General features: G+C 55.2%; 1 protein-coding gene across 2 annotated transcripts in view; it reads right to left on the bottom strand.

The window, feature by feature from the left end:
• The window catches only part of ZBED4 (zinc finger BED-type containing 4), a 42,607-nt gene that overhangs the window by 28,313 nt on the left and 220 nt on the right, over positions 1 to 14,074 (bottom strand). The window contains exon 2 of one of the 2 annotated variants that reach the window (XM_053895248.1): positions 1,791 to 1,900. The gene's annotated coding sequence lies outside the window, so the exon portion shown is untranslated. Of the gene's footprint in view, positions 1 to 1,790; positions 1,984 to 14,074 lie in introns of those variants that run through there. The other variant, XM_053895249.1, reaches the window with a different exon arrangement.

The raw sequence follows: 14,074 nt of genomic DNA, 5'->3' as shown, positions 1-14,074 counted from the left end.
GTCTCCAGACTCTGCGCCGTGGGGACGGGGTCCGGATGGCAGGTCCTCGCGCTGCCTCTGCTCCGTGAACCCTGCGTGCCGCTGCACCGCAGCGGAATGGGATGCAATCAACCGCTCCAATAACTTACTTTAAATCTCCCTCCGAGCTGTTAGGACGTTCTTTCCGCAGCCTGTGTTTTGCGCCAACCTCCTTACTTGCACGCAGGGACGTTAGAGAACAGTGTTTTCACACCCAAAATACCAGGAATAGCCAGAACGGTATCAGGAAGGGGTAGCTGTCAAGGAGACTACCTGTCAGGTAGACTGAGTCCAAGCTCCCTTCTGACACAGGAGGCTGACCGGGTCCCATGGAACTTCTGAGGACGCCCAGAACTTCTCTTACCCCGTGCTAGGTCTTTCAGCGAGAAAACATTAAGCAGATATGCCCCGAGCAAGGGTCAGGGAGGTGAGCACAGGGATGGGCGCCAACACCCCACAGGAAGCCCTCCAAGGAGATAGAGTTCAGCTCCTGTGAGCACTTTCCTCTCAAAAGAAAACTTTGTTGAGTGACCAAAATTAACTCCTAAGTGAAATCTGACTTAGTCAAAGCACTTTTTTAAAAACTCCAACTAACTCCTTCCAAGCCTCCCAATTTTATCACCACAATACAGACAAAACAAACATTAATATTTCTAATAAAAAGTCACCAGGATGCCCTTGCCCTAACGAACTGGCCTCGTTCAAGCCTGAAAAGCATTTTTTTTTTTAAACCATGCACTCGATTTACTCAGAGTTGACTTCAAAACAAATAACTTCCCTTTTTTACAAAAAGAAGAATGCCAACAGAAGCTGGTCCTGATGCCTGGCGGAGACCTCTTCCACAGAGGCGCGCGGGGTCCCCGAATGTCACCCCAAACCCGCCACCCGCGGAGGGCGCCAGGGGGTCGCCAGGGCTGGGCTGGGGGAGCCCCCGCGCTGCAGGCGCTGCGGGACAGAGACACAAATGCCCGGGTCCGGGTCCAGACCAACAACCACAATTGAAACCCGTGTGAAATTACGCTTTGCCATTTGATTCCTGCCTTACTGATTAAATCTGAACGGCGGTGCCCAGAGGCACGACGACCGAGGGCCCCGCAAGCGTGCGCCTCCTAAGACACTAGGACGACGGGCCGTCTCTTCCTGGAAATACCCCTGAAGACGAGCTACACCGAGAAAAAACCCCAAATGCGATTTGTAGGGCAACTCGCTGTGGTGATGGGGGCCAAGCGCTGGGAGAAGGCGCGCCCAGGACCCCCGGCCCCCGGCCCCGCACCTCGGGGCTCCGCACCCCGTCCCGGCCGCACCAACTTTCTACCACTTGAGATGTTTTGTCAACAAAATCCTGCCGTCCGGAAGACGCGTCTCGGGCGCAACCGGCGCGGCCCGCCACACGCCAGCTGTCAGCCGGGGGGCCGGGGGGCGCAGGGCGCGGGCCGGGGTCGCGGGGCCGGGGCCGGGGGTCCCGGGGGCGGGGGGCGGGGTCGGCGTCGACCCCAGCCCTCCGGGCACCGCGGCCGAGTCGGGGGCGCGGGCGGGGTCCAGGCCACCGCAGGCCGCGCCCCCAAAGCCGCCCCCGGCCCGGCGCAGACAATGTCGCGGCGCCCCCAGCCCCCCAGCCCCGCAGCCCGACCCCGACCCCACTTCGACCCCCGTCCCCTGCCCCCGTCCCCGTCCCGGACCCCGACCTCCGACGGCGCACCGGGACGGTCGGGCCCGGGGCGCGAGCTCGCGGCCGAGGCACAGCCCGCTTCGGCCGCCCGCCGCGCACTCACCGCGGGCGCTGGGCTCGGGGCGGCGCGGCTCCCGCCCGGCTGCGGACGACGGCCGGCGCGGGCGGACGCTCCCATTCATTAGCCGCGGCTTTGTCTGCCCCCGCCGGCCCCTCCCGCCGCCGCCGCCGCCGCCCGCCCGCCGCCCGCGACGCCGCCGGACGCTGCGCCCCTCCCAGAGCCCCGCGCGGCGCGGGGCGGGGCCGGGGGCGGGGCCGGGCGGGCGGGCGGCACCAGGGAACCCAGGCGCGACTGTCGGGGCGAGCCCGAGCCGACCGCGCAGGCGCGGTCTCCGCCCCCGCGCCCGGCCGGAACGACCACGCAGGCGCGGCCCCGCCCCCAGGCCGGAGCGGGCTTGCCACGCAGGCGCAGTCCCCGCGCGCCGGCCCCGCCCCCGGGCTGCTGCGGACCGGCCTCTGAGGCGCCGATTCCGCACGCCGGCCTTGTGCCCGGGCCCGGCTGAGCCAACGGCGCAGGCGCAGTCCTCTCGCGCCGGCCCGGTCCCCGGGCCCGACTGGGCGACGGCGCAGGCGCAGTTTGGGCGTCCCGGCCCCGCCCCCGGGTCGGCTGGCGGGTGGGCGGCTGGAACGTCTGCGGGCGGTGGCGGGTCTGGCGGCCTGCGCCGCATTCCTGGGTCGCCTGTTGGCGGCGGCCCGCTCGCGGTGGCCCGGCGCCCGGCCCGTCCTGCAGCAGAGCCTCGGAGCCTCGGGGCGGGGACACCCCCCCCCCCACCTGCGGCGGGCGCGGGGCCGACCTTCCCGCGGGGCCCACGGTCGCGGGACGGCCGCGCCGGGAGCCCGGCTTACCCTGAAGCCGCGCCGAGTGTCCTCCTTCGTGCATGGTGCTGCGAGGGCTGCCGCGGCTTCGTGCGCCGTGCGTCTAAGCCCTTAATTCTAAGACGATAAGGTGCTTCCATGCGCGGCCTCGCTCACTGCAGCACGGGGATTAAAACTTAAGCCCTGCGGGGGGCCGGGGAAAGACCCTCTGTGCAGCGCCCGGCGCCCCGGCGACCTCGTCCTGAGCAGCCCCTCGGGGGAGGGCCCGGCGCCAGCAGGTGCTGAGCGCGCGGGAACGCGGGCGGGCTTCGGGGTGTGTACGCCTCTGGACGTGTAACGTGCAGTTGCCGAATACAGACTTGTGTGCGGGCCGCACAGATGGTGCACACTGAATTTACCTTGTGTTGTGCGAACGTGAGACAAGCGTGCACTTTACAAAGTCTGAACGATTAGGTGAGTAGGCTGTGCCCGCTCCCGCCCAGCGCCCGGCACGCCTCCACGACCCTCTCCTCCCGGGCTGCGCCCTCTTGGGCCGTTCCTTCCTCTCCAGCCTCGGCGGGTGGGGGCTTGACTTCCGTGACTGAGCGAGGCCGACCGGCCTTAGGACCTTCACAGACCCGCTGTAACGCGCTTGTCTGCTACCAAATCCCAATGGCAGCGACTGATTTCTTCTGTTCTCGCTGATGGGTCCCACCTTCTAGAATGCTGCTGGCACAGAGTCCTGGTGGACCCTTGTCATACAGCTCAGGGGGCAGCATACGTATTATGGCCACCGTCCAAATCCAGCCAGCCGTCTGGTTTGTTTGTTTTGTTTTTATGGCCTCGGAGGTAAGAATGTTTTCTCACTTTTCAATGGCTGGGGGAAAATCAAAATAAGAATAATATTTCATGACGTGAAAATTACAGGAGATTCAAACGTCAGTGTCCTGATGGAGTTGTACTGGAACAGGACCAAGCCCGCCCACTCACGTCCTGCCTACAGCAGCTTTCCCAAAGCACAGGCCAAGTTCAGGAGTCGAAAGAGACACGTGACCGCAACAGCTCTGAATACCTGCCATCTAGCCCTTTGCAGAAGTTGCGGACTCCTGCTCTGGATGAACGAACAGCCTCCTGCCTCATCCCTGCTGTGGTCACCTGTCTACTGACACCCTCGGGGGGCTCTCTGTTTCCCCCAAAGCCAGAGTTCTTACAGTCGAGGTGACCAGGCCCGCGCTGCCCTCCCTCGCTGACCTGACTCCAGCCACACTGTCCTCTGTGCCCCGCCTCAGGGCCTTGGCTCTGGCTGTTTCCCCCAACCGGAAAGCTTTTCCTCAATTGTGGCTGCCTCCCCCCTCACCTCTTCAGGTCTTTGCCCACATGTCACTGTACTGGGGAAGCTCTCTCTGACCACTGTGAGGCACGTCCCTCCCCTCACCCCCTCTCCCAGCTTCGTGGCCGGCCTCCCTGACTACAATCAATGCTCCGAGAGCGGAGGGCCTCGTTTGTCGTGTGCACTGACGTGTGCCACCCAGCACGAGAAGACCAAGCACGTCCTAAGTCGTGGCAGGTGTTGACTGAGTCCCCACGACTGCCAGGAACCAAGCTAGGTGGGGACGTGAAAGGTTTGCTAGCAGAACGGCAGCGACTCTTCGTCCCTCCTACAGGTCAGCCAGGTGTGGCCCGCGCTGACCCTTCGTAGGAATGATTGAGTCCACATGGCGGCCGTGTAACTTAATGCCTGAACGGGGCACTCTGGGCACGAAGTGGAGTGCTACTTCTAGTGGCGAAGCCAGCACCAGCACAAACTGGAACCGTCCCAGTGAGTCGGGATGCACGGTGACTGCATTGAACGGCTGTGTCCATCCATTTAGTAAATCTTTGATGAGCACTTTCCACCCTGTGCCAGACTGGGGCAGGGTCGAGAGGTGAGGGCTGGCGGCAGGTGGACGCCAAGCCTGGCCTGGGAGGGGGAGCTGCGGCCGCCGGGGTGCAGTTGGACAGTGACAGCAGCTGAACCCCAAAGCTCTGTACTCCGGAATCGACGTGCTCTCAGTACTCCCCGCATCCGGGTGTCTCCATTGCTGCTCTCCCTGGGACCTCTCAGGCCTCCTGGGGTGGGGGCTGGAACGGAGGCTGCAGGGCCCCCGGGACCAGCAAGAGGGAGCGCCCCTGCGGCCACCACCTGTGAAGTGTTTCATCTTCCCTTCGCTGTTAGAGGCTAGAGAACTCCAGACCGCTGATGTAGATGTGTGAGGGTGTCCCCACAGTTTGCCTCCGGGGACTCTTGGCCTGGAGTGACCTTCCTTTTTGGGGGTAGATGAGCTTCCGGAAAGCCTGCCATGCAGCCCTGAAACCTCGGAGCTGTGCCAGATCGTTCTTGCCTTGGTGACGTTGATGTCATGATGCCGCCAGCCTGGGGAGTGACGCGGCCAGAAACAGGAAGGTCCAGAGGCCCCTGGCACAGAGTAGGTGTGCCGTGAACACTGGCTGCCTATAGCTGACATCAGGACAGGCGACCCAGTGTGCCCGGGGCCACCGCCCCGCCCCCAGCCCCCAGTCCCCAGCCACAGCCCTGCCGCTGAGACCTCGGGGCTTCCCTTTCCCCACCTCTCAGGTGATGTAGTGAGGGGCATGAGGACGGCGTGAAGCAGGAGGGTAGGAGTTGTGCCCGCTGGAACCCCCACACCTCCAGACCTGCCCCTCTGCTCCGAGGGTGGACGGGTCCTGTTCAGGTAGGGGCCCAAAGGGGGGGGCACCTGGCTGGCTGGGAAAGTGAGGACGAGGAAGCAGCTGGGAATAAGCCCTGGGAGGCTCCATTGGGGTTTGGCCCCTTCCTGGGGTGTGGAAGAGGGGAGTGGAGGAGAACTGGGGATGACCGTGTCAGGTCGCTCATGGTGCGGGGAGGTGCTGAGGTGATGGTCCAGGGGGTGGACCGTGGCATCTCCAGCAGACCCTGCAGGGACCTAAGGAGAGAAATGCCAGAATTGGCAAGGGACCCAGGCAGACAGGAGCTGCAGATGGGGCACCAGCAGCAGTGATGACCTCAGGGGAAATGGAGTGAAAGCCGGAAGCTTACAGCAGCACCTACCTGGAGGGGCCTTGTGGCTGGGATGGGGTCCTAGGGAGCACACAGGGCATCAAGCACCAGGGCCCTGGGCCAGGAACCAGCTCCTGTGGTTCCTTACAGCTTTCTTAAGGAACCAGTAAGCCGAGCAGGAAGAGGCCAGATCAGGAAGGGGCTTGAGGGTCTTCCAAGGTTGGAGAGGGCAAGGGTCCAGGGAGGAGGAGAGGCGGTAAAGCCAGACTGGATGGTGACATAACCCCGGGGGAGCAGCTGTGGCTGCTGCTGGAGGGAGCCGAGGGAACCCAAGAGGCGTCCTAGATAAGAATTCGGAAGGGATGTGCCGGTGGGAGCAGACCCCGAGTGGTGCAGGGACTCGGGTGGACGCCCGCACTGGCCCCGGCCTTCGCTCGGGAGGACACCAGCCTGCGGCAGCTGGCTCCATTTTATCTTCCAAGGTGGAAATGGCTTTGCAGTTTATGGCCATTTCTAGGGTTGCCGGATGTAGCAAATAAAAGTACACATGTTGTGTGGGACATCTTCACACTAAAAAATTACTTATTTGAAATTTGAAGTTTATCTGGGTATACCGTATTTCCTCTAGCAAATGTAACCATAACAGGTATAAATAATCCAGCTAACACGAAAATAAAAAGTGAGAACTCTACAATCCCACCCCAAAAGGGTAATCTCAAAAGCAATTTGATGTGTATCTTGCCCAGGTTTCTTTTTTTTTTTTTTTTTAATGTTTATTTTTGAGAGAGAGAGACAGGGCGTGAGCAGGGGAGGGGCAGAAAGAGAGAGGGAGACAGAGAATCCGAAGCCAGCTCCAGGCTCTGAGCTGTCAGCACAGAGCCCAACACGGGGCTTGAACTCATGAACCGTGAGATCATGACCTGAGCCTAAGTTGGATGCTCAACCAACTGAGCCACCCAGGCACCTCTTACTTCCCCGTTTTAAAAGTTGTATTTAGTTGGATGTACAGAGAGAGATGAGTCCACATCATCTACTCTTGAACCAGAAGTCCCTGGTGTTATTTTTTCGTTTTACTTATGTAACTATTTCTTCAACGTATTTTTACAACAGCTTTCTTAAGATATAAATCACATACCATACAATTCACTCATTTAAAATGTACGAGTTAATGGTTTGTAGTGTATGTGTGGGGTTGTGAAACCCTCACCACTCAATTTTAGAACACCATCATCCCCAAAGAAACCCCATACCCATTAAAAGTCAGTCCCCATTTCTTCCTCCCCTGAGGCCCGACAACCACAGATATGCTTTCTGTGTCTATAGATTTGCCTATCATTGACATTTCACATAAATGGAATCATTCAATATGTGGCCTGTGGGCGTCTTTCCTTTGCGTAATGTTTTCAAGATTCACCCATGTAATTTCAGTACTTTGTTCCTTTGTTTGTGGACACATAACATTTTATCCGTCTGTTCATCAGTTGACGGCCATTTGGTTTATTTTCACTTACTGACTATTGTGAATAACATTGCTGTGAATCTCCCTGTACGAGTTTCTGTGTGGACATGTGTTCTCATTTCTCTGGCGTGTATGGCCAGGAGTGGAATTTCTGGGCCATATGGTAACTCTCAGTTTAGCATTTTGAGAAACTGTGTCCAACCATCTTCCAAAGCAGAGGTACCTTTTTGCATTTCCTCCAGCAACATGTGATGGTTAGTTTCCCCATATTCTCACCAACACTTGGTATTATCTGACTTTCTTTTTTAAAATTTTTTACTTGGGAGAGAGAGAGAGAGAGAGAGAGAGAGCATGTGTGAGCGGGGAAGAGGAGCAGAGGGAGAGAGAGAGAATCCCAAGCAGGCTCCATGCTCAGTGTGGAGCCCAACATGGGGCTCTATCCCACGGCCATGAAATCATGACCTGAGCTGAAACCAAGAGTTGGATGCTTAACCAACGGAGCAATCCAGGCGCCCCATTATCTGACTTTTTGATTCCAGCCATCCTAGTGGGTATGAAGTGGTTTCTCTTTGTGGTTTTGATTTGCATGTCCCAAAACACCAATGATGCTGAACGTTTTTTCATTTGCTTATCGGTCATTTGTGTATCTTCTTTGAAGACGTGTCTATTCAAGTTCTTTACCCATTTTTAATCTGGTTTTGTTTTTTTTTTTTTTTTTTGGTTGTTGAGGACTTTGGCTTTTATTTTGAGAGAGATGTGGAGCCGCTGGAACGTTCGAAGCACAGAAGTGGCAGTATCACTTGTGCTGCTGTGTAGAGAAAAAGTACATAGTTTCACAGGTAAAACAGACACTAGTTAAGATACTGAGATAATCCAGGTGTGAGATAATAGTGACTGGCCCTGGCATAGTAACAGGAAGTCATGACACAGGGCTGGTTCCAGACACATTTTGAAGGGAGGGCCAACAAGATTTGCTAATGGATCAGATGTGCCCAGTAAGGCAATGCCTCTCGCGCAGGAAACACGGGGTTACCGTTTACTGAGAAGGTGGGTTAGTATCCTGTGGCTGCCATAACAAAGTGCCACAAACTGGGTGACTTAAAATAACAGAAATGTATTGTCTCATAGATTAGAAGCCAGCACTCCCTCTGAAACCTGCAGGGCGGGATCCTCCCTGGCCTCTTCCGGCTTCCAGTGACTGTGAGTCTTGGCATTCCTTAGGCTTACAGCTCCATCTATCCAGTTTCTGCCTCTGTCTACATGGCCTTCTCATGGCCTGTGTCCAAACTTCCCTCTTCCCATTTTGACACCGGTCATTGGATAAGGACCCACCCCAGTGACCTCACCCTCCCTTGATCATCTGTAAAGGCCCCATTGCCACAAGGCCCAATTCACAGCTACTGGGGTTGGGATGTCACCGTATCTTTTGGGTGACCCAATCCAACCCATGAGAGACGGGGGAGGCAACAGAGGAGAAGTTTGGGGATGAAGGCCGGGAGCTGAGTATCAGGCGTCTTGAGTTTGAGATGCCTATTAGACATTGTAGGGGGATACTGAGGGGAAGCTAGATATAGGAGCCATCAAAGCATTAGTTTCAAAAAGTTAAAAATATGACTCCACAGCTCTAAAGTGAGAATGCGTCAAAGATTTATTTAAATCATTAATGAGGAACCCGGCGCGATGATGAGGCTAGTTTCAAATACTGAAGACGGAAGGAAGTATTGACAGTGGCTGAAGACGAGCTTGCTTGAGTAAACCTGCTGATTTAGATTAAAACCGGGTTAATACTCTGTAGGGCCGTAAAACTGCAACCTCTTCTAGTTGTAATCATTTTCACCAGACAGAAATCATTTCTATCACTTACTACTGAGCAAAATTCATTTGCATTGTTATCAGACAAGGATCATTTTACCTAGCTGTGTGTTTTCTACAAGGTGAAGTCTACCCTCAATGAGTTGTAAAAAAAAAAAAAAAAAAAAAATCATCATCGATAGTAAATAGCAAGTTGAACAAGTGCACATTCTAGAGAATAAAAACAAATTTCCCTTGGCAGTTCTGCCAGACGACATTCAGCCTCCCACCAAGGGACCCGCCACCATCCTTCTTACCCATTCTTAAGTTTTGGAAAAGTTTTATTAGTCCCTACTTGTGATGATAAATTCTCTACGAGGGTTATTCTTGACCACACAAAGCTGGTCTTCCTGTGTTTGGCCTTGATTCACCTACACAGGTGCTGTAAGATGTGGTAATTAACGTGTATGAGCCTCCTTTTTGGGCTGGCACATCTAAGTCATATGGTGCTACCCAAAGATCAAGGCCAGAAAATCAACTTCTGTTTGGAGATGTCATCATTAGGAATGTGAGGTTGAGCCTCTATTATGCCTGAGATTTTTCTCTCATTTGCCCTTCTATTCCTAGGTTAGGAAATGGAACCAAACTAATCTCCCTCTGATTTGCCTGCAATACCTGTGCAAATAGGGAAGTTCGTACCTTCTCAAAGACCACGGTGTCTGTCATAGTTCCCATTTTCCTTACTACTTGTACGATTAAGACATGGTACACTGTGGGACAGGCACCTGAGCAGTGCGGGGCAGAGGATTCTGTGGGCATTGACCCAACACAGATGCTACAACCTTGTGCCTAAGGTGGGTGGGTCATACTGAACGTATTCTCAAATGAGACACCCGCATAAAGCCTTGGTGGCAGTTTGTTTAATTATATCTTGGTAAAAAGGACTGATTTTTATTGAAACTATGCAAATAACTAAATTTTATTAAAAGCGTCAGTAGAAACTATTTTTCCTGAGTTCTGAAGTGAGACGTTCTGAGTATGTTGTGTTTGTTTACGGAAGCACAATCTACTATAGAGATAGATCGAGCACAAAGAGAAAGGGTATTATCTGACTTCTGCCAGAAAACAGAACATGACAAAATAACACCAATGCCCTCTCCTTGCTTTTGTGGGGCTCAGGCTTTCGGCTGTACATCTTTCGGAGGTGCATCGAACAGAGGCGGGGTGGGGGGTGGTGGTTGGTGTGTCTTGGGCCAACTTTCCGGCTGGTACAGCCTCAACACACGTGGAGACAGCTGTGAAGTGAATGCGTAGGTTTTTCATTGTTGAAAGAGTTCGACAGAAAGAGGATGGAATGAAATCTGTTGGATTGGAAGTGGAGCTACCAGTGTGAACGCCAAGGTTTGTTAACAGGTATCAAAAAAGATACGGGGTTTGTGGGTACATACTCAGCCACATATTTCCTACCTCACTCTGTTTAATTGTAAATGGAATCACACTCTACATTACGGTCCTGAGTTACTCCCACTCGGCATCGTGTCTGAGATTCAGCCACATGGCTCAAGCGGTACAGTTCATTCACTGCAGCCATCGTGTGCTGTTCCATTAGATGGACGTACATCACTTTGTCTTATCGTCCAGGGACATTTAAGGTATTTTCCCTCCCAGTATTTTTGCTACTAAAAACAATACTGTTTTGAACTTTGATGCACATCTCCCCATGAACAAGGGCAGGTTTCTTTGGCATACTTTCAGGCACGGAAGTACCTGGGAATATATCAGCTTAACCCTCGAGCTGGGAATTGGTGTGCACATGTGCTCATGTATTCCTTCCTCTTAAAATAGGACTTTGACACTTCTATCCCCAGGAAGCAGAGGTGTCTCTTGAATCCGGACAGGCTTGGCCAGAAGTGATGCTATGTGACTTCTGGGGCTATGGTATGAAGAGTGATAACAGGTCCTTACTAGTTCTCTTAGAATTCTTGCTCTTGGAACTTGGCCACCATCCGGCTCAGCCCATAGCCTGAACCGGCCTACTGGCCATGCATGCACCATCTTGGACATGGGCCCTCCAGTCCCCAGTGGGGATACCCTAGTACCCTAGGAGATCTGTGTGTAAAGGGAACGACTATTGTTGTTTTGAGCTATGAAGTTTTGCAGGTGCTTTATTATGCAGCGATAGATAACTGATACACGTGTCCAACTTCACTGGGTAATGCCTTATTTTTCACTAAGGTAATGGTACCACCTGACATTCCAGCCAGCAGGGTATGCATATTTGTTGATCTACCTTCCTGCCATCCCTGGGTTTAGTTTAACATTTGTGCTCATTTGGTGGTTTTAGTTTGCATTTTTGAAATTACTGGTGAGGTTATCGGCCCTTCCACATTCTTCTCTGCAAGGACCCTGATTATGGGTTTTCCCCGTCATTCGATTGGCTTGTTTTTTTCTTTAAAAAAAAAAATTAATTTTTTAAAATTTTATTTTAAGTAGGCTCCTCACCCGATGTGGGGCTTGAACTCACAACCCTGAGATCAGGAGTCATACACTCCACTGACTGGGCCAGCCAGGCACCCCTGGCTTGTTTTTCTCTAATGGATTTGAACGTATTCTTCATATATTCTGGACACTGAATAATTTGCAAGGTATATATGTTGCAAATATCTTCTAGTTTTTGTTTTTGTCCATTCTCTTATGGTCTTTTGAGGAACAAGAGTTGTATGATACATACTTTCTATCCTTTTATTTTCAATCTGTGTGACTTTCTCAGATATATTTTTCTGTAAATAGTATTTAATGATATATGCCATTTCGAGAGTCTCTTTTAATACATGAACTTAATGTAGTCATGTTTGTGATTACATGAATGCTTGGATTTCTTCTTGTCATCTCATATTATCTTCCTTTCTGATCATGCATTTATCTTTTTCTCTTTTCTGATTTGTTGATACTGTCAGTCTTCATTTCAATTCCCCACCAACTCTGAAGTCTTCTAACAATACAAGAAATTTAGCGTGCTTTTTCCTTCCTGCTCTGACCTCCCCTTGCCATATGTCATGTTGGACTCATCTGGGATTTTCTCTCCAGCTGTTATATGATTTTCTTTCAACCATTCCAACTGGTTTCTTTGCTGGCATCCATGTCTTACTCTTGGATACGCTTTTTGTTTTGCTAGAATCTATCTTCCAGCTTTTTTTTTTTAATAGACTTTGTGTATGTGTATGGTGAACTTGGATGTTCAGACTGTGAAGACACCTTTATTTTGTGGTTCCACAAATGAGTTTCACTACTAGGAGTTCTAGGTTCAATTCTCTTACAATTTTGACAATTGTGCTCCCTTGCCAGTTGACAATCAGGTTCAGTCTGATTAAAGAAGATCCTTCTTCTCTGCAGGTTTTTGAGTTACTCTCTTTACCCTTTGAATTCCAGAATGTCACTCTGACGTGCCTCTGTGGGTGTTTTTTCTCCACGTGTCCTGGGCATTACTTGTCATTTGAGAAGTTTCCTGTGATCATTCTCCGTGTCCTATTCTGTGAGGTTCTCGTCGTCTTCTTCGTGAGCCTCTTACTTTTGCTCCGTGTTGTAAGATACTCCAGCCTGTCCGTTTGCATCGGGTCACCCCAGGTTGAGGACAAGGGATGCAGGCCCAGCTCGCTTGTCCTCCACTACTGGATGCCCTGGTGAGTTCGGATTGCGGTAAGCAGACATCTGCAGAGCAGAGGAGGTGTTCGTGGTGCCTGGGTGCACATGTGGTTGCAGCCCCCCCCGGCAGGCCAGCCCCTTCTCCACCCAAGGGTGTGTCTGGAGGGGGCACCGGCTTCAAGGGGGGAACCTTGGCTGCAACCCTAAGCGACTCTCCAAGCCGTGGCCTCTCAACCTACAGGCTGGGTGCAGTGAAGCTCGAGCAGCAGTCAGCAAGAGGACACGTGGGTGGTCAGGGCCAGCCCGCCCACTCTTGGTAAGGCCTCTGATGGACCCTGCCCTGTTTGCCCATATGAGGAGAAGACCGTATCAGCTCACAAGGACCCAGCCTCTGCCCTGGGGGGGGGGGTGTCCCTCTCTTCCTGGGGGGCCTCCCCTGCAGCCACAAGCTGGGGGGCCCCTGCCAGGTCCTTTCCCCCAGCGCCCCAGGGTCCTTTCATGGTCACTGTGCTGACCGCCTAGGCTTCTCCCTGGACACCTCAGGCTCACCTCTGCCCAGACAGTGCCCCTCAGTCACCTCCACCTCAAAAATCCTCTCCCTCCCAGCCCAGGGTCCCCGTGCCCCTCCGTCCGCTCACCCCTCAGGCCCCAGCCCAGGGTCCCCATGCCCCTCTGTCCGGTCACCCCTCAGGCCCCAGCTCAGGGTCCTCTCAGGCCTCAGCCCAGGGTCCCCACGCCCCTCCGCTCACCCCTCAGGCCCCAGCCCAGGGTCCCCGCGCCCCTCAGGCCCCAGTTCAGGGTCCCCTCAGGCCCCAGCCCAGGGTCCCCACGCCCCTCCGTCCGGTCACCCCTCAGGCCCCAGCCCAGGGTCCCCGTGCCCCTCCGTCCGCTCACCCCTCAGGCCCCAGCCCAGGGTCTCCGCGCCCCTCAGGCCCCAGTTCAGGGTCCCCTCAGGCCCCAGCCCAGGGTCCCCGCGCCCCTCCGTCCGGTCACCCCTCAGGCCCCAGCCCAGGGTCCCCATGCCCCTCAGGCCCCAGCCCAGGGTCCCTTAGGCCCCCAGTCCAGGGTCCCCGCAGGCCCCCAGCCCAGGGTCCCCGCGCCCCTCCGTCCGGTCACCCCTCAGGCCCCAGCCCAGGGTCCCCGCGCCCCTCAGGCCCCAGTTCAGGGTCCCCTCAGGCCCCAGCCCAGGGTCCCCGTGCCCCTCTGTCCGGTCACCCCTCAGGCCCCAACTCAGGGTCCTCTCAGGCCCCAGCCCAGGGTCCCCGCGCCCCTCTGTCCGGTCACCCCTCAGGCCCCAGCCCAGGGTCCCCGCGCCCCTCAGGCCCCAGACCAGGGTCCCCGTGCCCCTCTGTCCGGTCACCCCTCAGGCCCCAGCCCAGGGTCCCTTAGGCCCCCAGTCCAGGGTCCCCGCAGGCCCCAGCCCGGGGTCCCCTCAGGCCTCCAGCCCGGGGTCCCCGCGCCCCCTCCGCCCGGCCGCCCCTCCCTCCCTCCCCGGCCGGCGCCCCTCAGCCCGCCCCTCCCCCGGCGGCGCGCGTCATGGCGGCGGCGGGCGGGGCGCGTCTCGCACGCAGCGCGCCGGGCGGAGCGCTCGCCGCATTGTTTG

Source organism: Panthera pardus, unplaced genomic scaffold (assembly GCF_024362965.1).
Source record: "Panthera pardus isolate Hobbes unplaced genomic scaffold, ASM2436296v1 HiC_scaffold_6, whole genome shotgun sequence".
Lineage (NCBI taxonomy): Eukaryota > Metazoa > Chordata > Mammalia > Carnivora > Felidae > Panthera > Panthera pardus.
The sequence above is the reverse complement of the archived record's forward strand: the minus strand, read 5'-3'. Positions and strand labels throughout refer to the sequence as shown.